The 9787-nt window shown below is 52.5% G+C and overlaps 1 pseudogene; it reads right to left on the reverse strand.

Annotated features, from left to right (window-relative positions):
• Positions 1-1478: 1478 nt before the first annotated feature.
• On the reverse strand, positions 1479-8752 carry LOC105503399 (annotated as a pseudogene).
• Positions 8753-9787: the final 1035 nt, after the last annotated feature.

The following is a 9787-nucleotide window of genomic DNA, read 5'->3' on the forward strand; positions in this document are numbered from 1 at the left end:
CCATGCTCAGCGCACCAAGCCCTTCCCTGTACTGGCCTGTGCCCCTGGGGTGCCCTGCCTGGCACACCCTTCCCTGACCCTGACCAGGCTGGCACCTTTGCCTCACTACGGTCCCTTCCCTGGCCCTGGCCAGGCCGGTGCCTTTGACTTACTATGGTCCCTTCCCTGGCCACTTACACAAAACAATACCTCTCCTGCACGTGCCAGGCTCCCTGCTTGATTTGCTGAGAGCACTTGCCTCATAGCTGTCACCGGAGACTGGACCATCTGTGTGTCTGCTGCTGCTTCAGCAGCTCTCTACCCATCAGGGACCTCTGCTTCTTGAGGTGGGAACGCTGTTCATGGCTGCAGTCTCAGAGCCTGGATCAGTGACTGCACATAATACTCAACAAACTTAGATGGAGCAAAAAGACTTGTGTGATGATGCTGTAGAGCAAGCAACCCCCGACCCCTCAGGCATGGGCCAGTAGCAGTCCATGGCCTGTTAGGAGCCGGGCTACACAGCAGGAGGTGAGAAGCACAGCTTCATCTCTATTACAGCCACTCCCCATCACTTGCATTACCTCCTGAGGTCCACCTCCTAGTGGTAACATTCGATTCTCATAGGAGCTCCAACCCTATTGTGAACTGTTCATGTCAGGGATCTAGGTGGCACGTTCCTTATGAGAATCTAACAACAGAAGATCTGTTGCTGTCTCCCATCACCCCCAGATGGGACCATCTAGTTGCAGGAGAACAAGTTCAGGGCTCCCACTGATTCTACATGATGGTGAGTTGTAGAATTATTTCATTATATATTTCAGCATAATAATAGAAATGAAGTGCACAATACATGTAATGAGCTTGAATCATCCCAAACCATCCCCCCCCCAACTGTGGAAAAACTGTCTTTCATGAAACTGGTCCCTGGTGCCAAAAAGGTTGGGGCCCGCTGCTCTAGAATGTGAAGCAGGGAAAGAGGACCTCACTGTAGGGGCCAGGCTCACTTTCCTAAGGAAGGAACAGGGAGAGCCTAGGAGAATGCAGGCCCTGTGCAAATGTCAGAACCTCCAGCAGAGGAGAGGTCTGCAGGGTGCATGGCGGCTGTGCATCAGGAAAGAGGTGGTGTTGAGCCCCGAAGACTGGCAGGATCTAGAAAGGTGGCCAGGCATGCCGAGAGGAGGGGCTGGGGTGAGCAGAGGCAGGGAACAGGGAAGGCACAAGAGCAGGGAAGGTCTCAGTGCCTCCAGAAAGGAGCATATGAACATTCTGGGCTTTGGAGTCAGGGAGACCTGGGCTACAATCCTGGCTCTGCCACTGTCCTCTCTGTGACCTTAGGCAAAGGACTTGATGCTATTGAGCCTCTGTTTTCTTATCTGCAGAATGGGGATGCCCTCAGACTCAGGCCTTTATGGTGATATTCAGGGTTCACACATGTAATACCCTCCACATGGCATCTGGCCCCTGGAGGTTGGGGCAGGTCACCTCGGCAATGATCCTCAGGCACCATTGTAGCAGTAGGAGGTGAAGCCACCCAGGTAAGTGGGCACCAGGTCAAAGAGGATTTGGGTCTCAGGGTAAATGCCTTTGGTTGAACTAGTGGTGTATTGAGCTTCCCACACTGACATTTTCTGAGCAGAGGAATTACTTGGTTAGAGCAGGGATTTAGGTCATTAATTTGGAGCAGGTAGAAGTGCCTGGAAATGGAAAGGCCAAGGCTGAGGCTTTTATTGTCCAAGTGAGTGATCACAGGGGCTAGGAGTAGGAAGCATGGCGGAAGGGCCATTTCAAAGGCACTGTTCCAGTGGGATGGTGACATCACTACTGACGGCACCCACAGAGCTCGGGTAATGCATGCTTATGTGTAACTCCCCATTTTACAGAAAAGGAAGCTAGGGCTCAGGGAGGTTAGGTGACTGGTCACACAGTTAGTACTGGACCCAGTATAGGAACCCACCAAATCTGACTCATCTCGTGCTTGTGACTAACTGAAGGATGTGGCAGGCCATGGAGGTAAGGTCAAAGGCAAAGTCAAGCCCCAAATGGTCAAAGGCAAGGATTAGACTTGGAGCTGGTGTCCAGCCTGAGGGTGGAGGGGTGGGGGGCATTTACCATAGTAGGGGAAGGCTGGGTAGGGTCAGCGTTCTTGCAACATCTGTAATTGCAGCGTTAGCTGGGCAAGTTAGATGGGTGGGGAAGTCCTACTTAACCACATAGACATTTCTTAAACATTTTATTTTTACTTAAAATATGTAAAGTACAGCACATCTATTTGTCTGCCTTTTGGTATGGGGCCAAAACCTTTTCTCTGAGCATGAGCCCACTGACTGGAGCTCTGGGTCATCTCTGTGGCAGAAACCGCAGCGCAGTGAATCAGCACTGATTTCTGGTTTCAGTGTTTCTAAAGGGACGTGAGAACTGGAAGGCACGCACAAGGCAATCTCGAGGCGGAGTCCTTTATTATTCGTGTGACTATTTTCCCCAAATCATTACCTTCATCTGTGCTGGGACTTTCCAAAGTTTCCAGCCTGGCGTTCAGGGACCAGCTCCCTTTCTGCATTTATATTTCATCAGCTTCCATCAGTGGCTCTCCGAGAGTGGCCCAGGGACCACTTGAGACCCTTTCAGGGAATCCAGAGTCCAAACTCTTTTCTTGGTCAGACTAAGATGTTGTGTGCCCTTGATGCCCCCATTTTCTCCAGAAGGTGCAAATAAAGATTTCCAGAGGCCCCAGCCCTGCCCTCTGACAGCCCATGGAATGCGTGCTTGTGTATTCCTGTGCTTTGAAAGTCTCTCGTCTTTAATTTCGAATATGGTAAATATCAATCAATGCAAGCCGCATAAACAAAAGCTATTTGGGATCTTCAATGATTTTTAAGAGTATAAAGGAATCTTTAAACAGTTTGAGGTTGGGTACGGTGGCTCACACCTTTAATCCCAGCATTTTGGGAGGCTCAGGCAGAAGGATCCCTTGACCCCAGGAGTTTGAGACCAACCTGGGCAAGACGGTGAGACCCTGTCTCTACAAAGTAAACAAATAAATTAAATATTAGCAGAATGTGGTGGCACACACCTGTGGTCCCGGCTACTTGGGAGGCTGAGGTGGGAGGATTGCTTAAGCCCCCAAATTTGAAGCAGCAGTGAGCTGTGATCACGCCACTGCACTCCAGCCTGGGGGACAGAGCAATACCCCATCTCTGAAAACAAACAAACCCAACTAGTTTGAACACTTGCTAGCTTATATGATATTTAATTAACCTGTGCATTCATAACATCAAGAACAGCTGGCATGAAAAAGGCTTGGGGGCAAACACAATTAACTTGTAAATACAAGATCAGCTGGAGGGTGTTTTGCCAAATGGCTGAAAGCCAGGAGCGTAAAAGCCCAGGGCATGCTCAGTAGCTCGCCCAGGATGTCTAGGGGATATGGACACACCTGTCACCCGCAAGGGCCAGATGAGAGGCCATCCATGGTAAGGGGAATGAAAACGGTCATAGCAGGCCAGCTATGATTGAACACAGGTGAGCACCAGGCCCTGTGCTGGGGCGTCTCCTCGTGTCTCAGATCCTCACTGCAACCCCGGGAGGAGGTTTTATCTTTATTCTGGTTTCGTCATTATAAAGGTGGGAGAATTGAGGCTCAGACGGGCTCAGGCCCCTCAGCTAGTAAGGAGAAGAGGTGGTCCTTGGTCTCAGGTCTGCTGGTCCCCAGAGCTCGAATCTCAGCCTTAGCTTCTCAACTCTGAGTCTCTGAAAAGGGTTTCTAAGGAGGTGGTGGAACCGTGTAGACTTCGGACATGGTCTGGGGCTGGGAGACCAGGCCGAGCCGCTGCAAGTAGGGAGGGCTGAGGTCAGGGTTGGGTGCCATATTCAGGTTGTGGAAGCAACAGCAATGGAAGCAACAGCAATGCCAGGACAGCAGGGCCTCCTCCTCCCCTGCGCCCGACTGTGTGCGCAGACTCCCAGGGGACAGAAACTCCGTACTGGGCTCCACCGCTGCCCTCACTGCATCCCCTCCCTGTCCCACATCTCCCTGCAGGCCAGAGCCGAGCTGAGTGCGCTGCTGGCCCTGGGAGAAGCCCCATGGCTTTGCAGGCGCAGTTGAGCAGATGGGACCGGTTGTGCCCTGGGCCCTTCCACCTCACAGGCTGACGCTTGCTCAGAACTCAGGAACCTCGGGCTGACCCAGACACGGCCAATTCTGAGGTCAATACGGGGCCCCCGGTGGCCAAGAGCTCCAGCAGCTGAAGGTTCGAGTCACGGTGGAGGAATGGGGCGTGGCCGCTCTCTTCCTCAGGGCTGGGCTCCCGGCCGCGGAGGGGCAGCTGGCCCGTGCCCCAGTGGCGGGGGCGACCATTTGCTTACTCCCACTTCCATATGAGATAATCGGGAGGTCTCCTGCCATACTCTGCGCTTTCAGCATAATGGAATTCAGGAAAATTCCTGGGCCGAGCCACCCCGCAATTCTAAAGGCAGAGACCCGGGCAGCCTGCAAGGACCTCGGGATATGGGCACACTTCCTATCCCCGGGATCTTCCTACTTCCCCTAAGAAAGCACTTGCCTCCCGGGGCCCCAGCCCTCTGCCTCCTGCCTTTGCCCACGCAGTGACTCCACCAGGAGTGCCCACCCTCACACTGTTCAAGCGAGTCCGCCTCTTACCCCACCCCGAGGCCAAGTTCAAGTGCTGCTGCTTCCTCCATGATGGCTGCCTGGATTCCTCCATCCCTATCCCCAGATATCCCGCAGTGTAGCGATGTTCCTAAGGCGGAGGTAGTGGATGTCCGGAGAGAGAACCGAACTAGGGGGGCCAGAGAAAGAGTTGGACGATCTTAGGCAAGCGATTTAACCTCTCTGAGCCTCAGTTTCCCCAGTCTCTGAACGGGGTGGGAATACGGAGGATTTCAAGGAGCCCTTTCAGATCTGCCTGTCTCGTTATTGCCTTTTGAAAACTCGCCACTTTCCCCAAGCTGCTTGAATTCCTAAGGCGTTTTGCAGAGGAGCTGTGCGAAGGGTGTGGAAGGGGGCGGGGGCCAGGAGTGGCAGCCCGGTCCCCACGCCCCTGGGGTTCTGCAGACCTGCTCCCTGGAGACCAGGAGGCGCCAAAAGGCAGTCCTGCGCTGCCTCCTGGTGGCCAATATGGACACTGCAGCCAGGAAGCCTTTCCCTCCCGGCTTTCCGGGGAGAGGCTGTCCGCTGGACACTCCCCAGGCTTCGTGGCTCACCTCTCAGCCGGCTAGGGAGCTCCCGACACCAAGGATGAGGGCGTTGGAGGGTGAAAGACTGGGTCTCAGCTCAGCCAATCAAGAGCGTGGTTCTGAAGGCGCCCAGTTGCGGGGAAGTAGATGTGGCGGCCCCCCAGAGGTGCACCCACCTGCTCCTCCGTCTGTGGGTTTTTCCCACGGCCTCTGAAGAGTCTGCTCAGCAGCTCCGCTGGAAGTGACAGGGGCACAGACACCTCCCCACCTTTCTGCCCTCCTAGTCCTTCCACCCTGGGACAGTTGCCCCTTCCCAACCCTCTCTCCTGAACCTTTACAAAATCCTGTCCTGAGCCAGCTATACTTTGGCCTGAAGCCCCCTCCTAGGACTGTGGATGATTGAGGAGGGCCTCGGAAGGAGCCATCACTGTTCCCAGGGGGGCCTTGGAAGTGGGCGGGATAGTGATGAGGCGTTCCTGGAAGCAGGATCAGAGGCCTGTCTGCAAACACACCAGGGCTCCTATCCTTTTTCACCGTTGCCTGCCTCTGCCTTCTCCACTTCTCCCCAGCATTCTGTCTTCCCTGGCCTCTCCCGTCTCCTCTCTGCGTCTCTTCTCTCCTTAAGCCTCGCGTCTGTGTCTTCGCAGTCCTATGCAGGCAGGCTCTGCGTCTCCCTATTCCCCGAACCATTCTATTCCCGGATGGAACAGGTCCAGGGGCTGCTGGGCTCCGACACCCCTGGCCCTATTCCCAGGGCCTCCTTGTGTTATCTGAGCACCTTCCCAGCCTTTGTTCAACATGCTGAGGTCTGGGATTTCCATCTTGGACCCAGGTGCTCATCCTACTTGGCCCTGACCTTCCCTTTCCCTGTCCACTTTGCCTTTGAGTCCTTTCTGCTCTCTCCTCTCCTTTACTCGCTTTCTCTCTCCTCCTCTCCATTTGCCCTCGCCCCTCTGGCAGTGAAGGAGATTTGCTGGGTTGGGCTAGGGCTGGGGTTGGCGTTCCGAGGGACAGAGGGTCTGGAGAAGAAGCCGCTACTGTGCAGGCTTAGGAGTGTCCGCAGTCTCGATGAAAAGCTGAGATAACACAGATAAATCCACAGGCCCTGCTCTGCCTAAAAGACACACTTAGAATATCCAATCCTTGGCTTAACTTTTTTTTGTTTTTAAATTTTACTTTAAGTTCTGGGATACATGTACAGAATATGAAGGTTTGTTACATAGGTATACATGTGCCATGGTGGTTTGCTGCAGCTATCAAACTGTCATTTAGGTTTTCAGCTCCGCCTGCATTAGGTATTTGTACTAATGCTCTCCCTCCCCTAAACCCCACCCTCCAACAGGCCCCACTGTGTAATGTTCCCCTCCCTGCATCCGTGTGTTCTCATTGTTCAACTCCTGCTTATGAGTGAGAACATGCTGTGTTTGGTTTTCTGTTCCTGTGTTAAGTTTGCTGAGAATGATGGCTTCGGCTTCATCCATATCCCTTCAAAGGACATGAACTCATCCTTTTTTATGGCCATATAGTATTCCATGGTATATATATGCCACATTTTCTTTATCCAGTCTATCATTGATGGACATTTGGGTGGGTTCCAAGTCTTTGCTATTGTAAACAATGCTGCGGTAAGCATACATGTGCATGTGTCTTTATAGTAGAATGATTTATAATCCTTTGGGTATATACCCAGTAATAGGATTGCTGTGTCAAATGGTACTTGTGGTTCTAGAAGAATCACCACAGAAGAATCACCACACTGTCTTCCACAATGGTTGAACTAATTTACACTATTACCAACAGTGTAAAAGCGTTCCTATTTCTCCACAGCCTCGCCAGTGTGTCATTTCCTTACTTTTTAATAATTGCCACTAACTGGCATGAGATGGTATCTCATTGTGGTTTTGATTTGCATTTCTCAGATGACCAGTGATAATGAGCTTTGCTTTCACATGTTTGTTGGCCGCATAAATGTCTTCATTCTTTTTTATTATTTATTTATTTATTAAATTTTTTTAAAAAATAATTTCCTTGGCTGGACTTGGTCTCATGGTCCTCACCTTCTGTGGTAGGCTGCTGGGGTGGCCTGGGCGGAAAGGCCTTAGGTACCTGGGCCAGAATCTGCGCGGGGGGAACCCGCTCATCTCCCTGCTGTTAGTGCCCCTCCAATGGGGCTGTCTCTTTGGGTTCTACCCCCCTCAGTGCCCTCTATAGGCTGCAGCTGGTTGGGGGGCCAGGGGCCTCGCACAAACCGCCATCCGTAGAAGAAGGGTGGGGGGCGCCGTCATCTGGGCCGCTGCCTGGAGTCTTCGGCCCGCTCCCCTTCGCTGCCAGGTTCTGTCCCCGGAGGGGATCTCTGCCACCATGGGTGGTGGGGCAACTGAGGGAGGCCGGGGATGAATCGGCGGAACCTACGTCGGTTGGGGGCATAACGACTGCCCTTCACGGGCACACCCCCACCCAGGGCCCAGTTACATTAGTGGCTTCTGCGCCCTTCTCTCCTTCCACGACATCAGATTCCACAGTCTCCCCATCTCCAGCCCTGCGCAGAAACTTCCTGGGGTTGTTAACAGCTGTCTGGTGAAAAAAGACATCTTCCTTGGTGTTATTCCGGTTGATGAATCCGTAACCACTCCGGACGCTGAACCATTTGACAGTGCGCAGGACTCGGATTGCCAGCACCGGCTCGTCCGCCTGACTCCGGGCCGGCCAGATGGTGGGAGGGGTGGGGGCGGGGGTTCCCGAGGCCGCCGTCGCCGGGTTGCCCGGGGTGCGGGGCCCCCGGCAGCGGGATTTAAGGCGGCTCTGCCCCCGCCGCAGCCGCCTGCCCCGCCACCTGCTTTCTGCGGCTCCCCCGCGGGCACCGGTACCACCATTGCTACCACCGCTTCCACCCCTGCCGCCGTCGCGGGCACCGTCGCTGCGGGGACAGCTGTGGCCACCGCTGCAGCTTCCACCTCGTTCTTCCCGCCGGGTCCAGTACCGGCCTTCGTCGCCACCACCTCCTCCTCCGCTGCAGCCCCGGCGCCTCCCCGCGGCTCGCGAACCCGCTGACCTGCTAGGTCCTCGCGCTCTGAGCCTCGCCTGCACGCCTGCACGCCAATGTCTTCATTGTTAATCGCTGAACCTTTTCTTTCTTTCTTTCTTTTTTTTTTTTTTTGAGATGGAGTCTCCCTCTGTTGCCCAGGCTGGAGTGAAATGGCTGATCTCCGCGCACTGCAACCTCCATCTTCCGGATTCAAGTGATTCTCCTGCCTCAGCCTCCCAAGTAGCTGGGATTACAGGCGTGTGCCACCACACCTGGCTAATTTTTGTGTTTTTAGTAGAGACGAGGTTTCACCATGTTGGTCAGGCTGGTCTCGAACTCCTGACCTAAAGTGATCCTCCGGTCTCAGCCTCCCAAAGTGCTGGGATTACAGACATGAGCCATCATGCCTGGCCTGCACTTCTTAATTGCTCCCTTTTCCCAGTCCCTCAAGCCCATGCTTGTTCACATATCACAGCCCCTCACCAACCGGTGACTGTGCCTCCTGGAACACGTGGCCCTCTCAGCCCATGCACCAGAAGAGGGAACTACCATTGCCTTAGCTGAGAAGTTACCCATTTAAGTCCACTCACATTTCGGTTGCCAGAACTCGATCTGTGTCCCCATCCAGCTGTGAGAGGGGCAGTCTGCCTTGGCCTGGATGGATAGATGCTGTCAGGAAGCCCTTGCACTGTCTTGCATTTCACTGAGGACTCCTATGAGACTCTTCAAGGACAAAAGCCATATGATCATCTCAATCAACGTCAAAAAAAGGATTTGACTAAAGGTAACATCCCTTCATGATGAAAACCATCAACAAATTAGGTAGGAAAGGAACATATCTCAACACAATAAAGGACATATATGACAAACCCACAGCTAGTATCATACTGGATAAGAAAAAGTTGAAAGTTTTTTCTCTAAAATCTAGAATAAGACAAGGATGCCTGCTTTCACCACTTGTATTCAACATAGTCCTGGAAGTCCTTGCCATGGCAATTAGGTAAGAGAGAGAAATCGGAAGGAAAGAAGTCAATTTTTCCCTGTCTGCTGATAATATGATGTAAAGCCTCCACCAAAAAAAAAAAAAAAAAACTGTTAGAATTAATAAATTCAGTAAAGTTGCATGATACAAAATCAACATACAGAAATTAGTGCTAGGCATGGTGGCTTATGCCTATAATCCCAGCACTTTGGGAGGCCGAGGCAGAAGGATTGCCTGATGTCAGGAGTTTAAGATCAGCCTGGCCACATGATGAAACCCATTCTCTACTAAAAATACAAAAACTAGCTGGGCGTGGTGGTGTGCGCCTATAATCCCAGCTACTTGGGGGGCTGAGGTAGGAGAATTGCTTGAATGCGGGAGGCAGAGGTTGCAGTGAGGTGAGATAGTGCCTCTCCCCTCCAGCCTCGTAGATAGAGACTCTCAAAAACAACAACAACAACAACTACAACAACAACAACAAACCAAGTATAAATTGAACCAAAGTGGTGGTGAAATATCTCTACAGTGAAAACTATAAAATAGCAATGAAATGAACTGAAGAGGACACAAATAAATGGAAAGATATTTTATGTTCATGGGTTAGA

The sequence above is a fragment of the Colobus angolensis genome, unplaced genomic scaffold, assembly GCF_000951035.1.
Source record: "Colobus angolensis palliatus isolate OR3802 unplaced genomic scaffold, Cang.pa_1.0 Scaffold85, whole genome shotgun sequence".
Lineage (NCBI taxonomy): Eukaryota > Metazoa > Chordata > Mammalia > Primates > Cercopithecidae > Colobus > Colobus angolensis.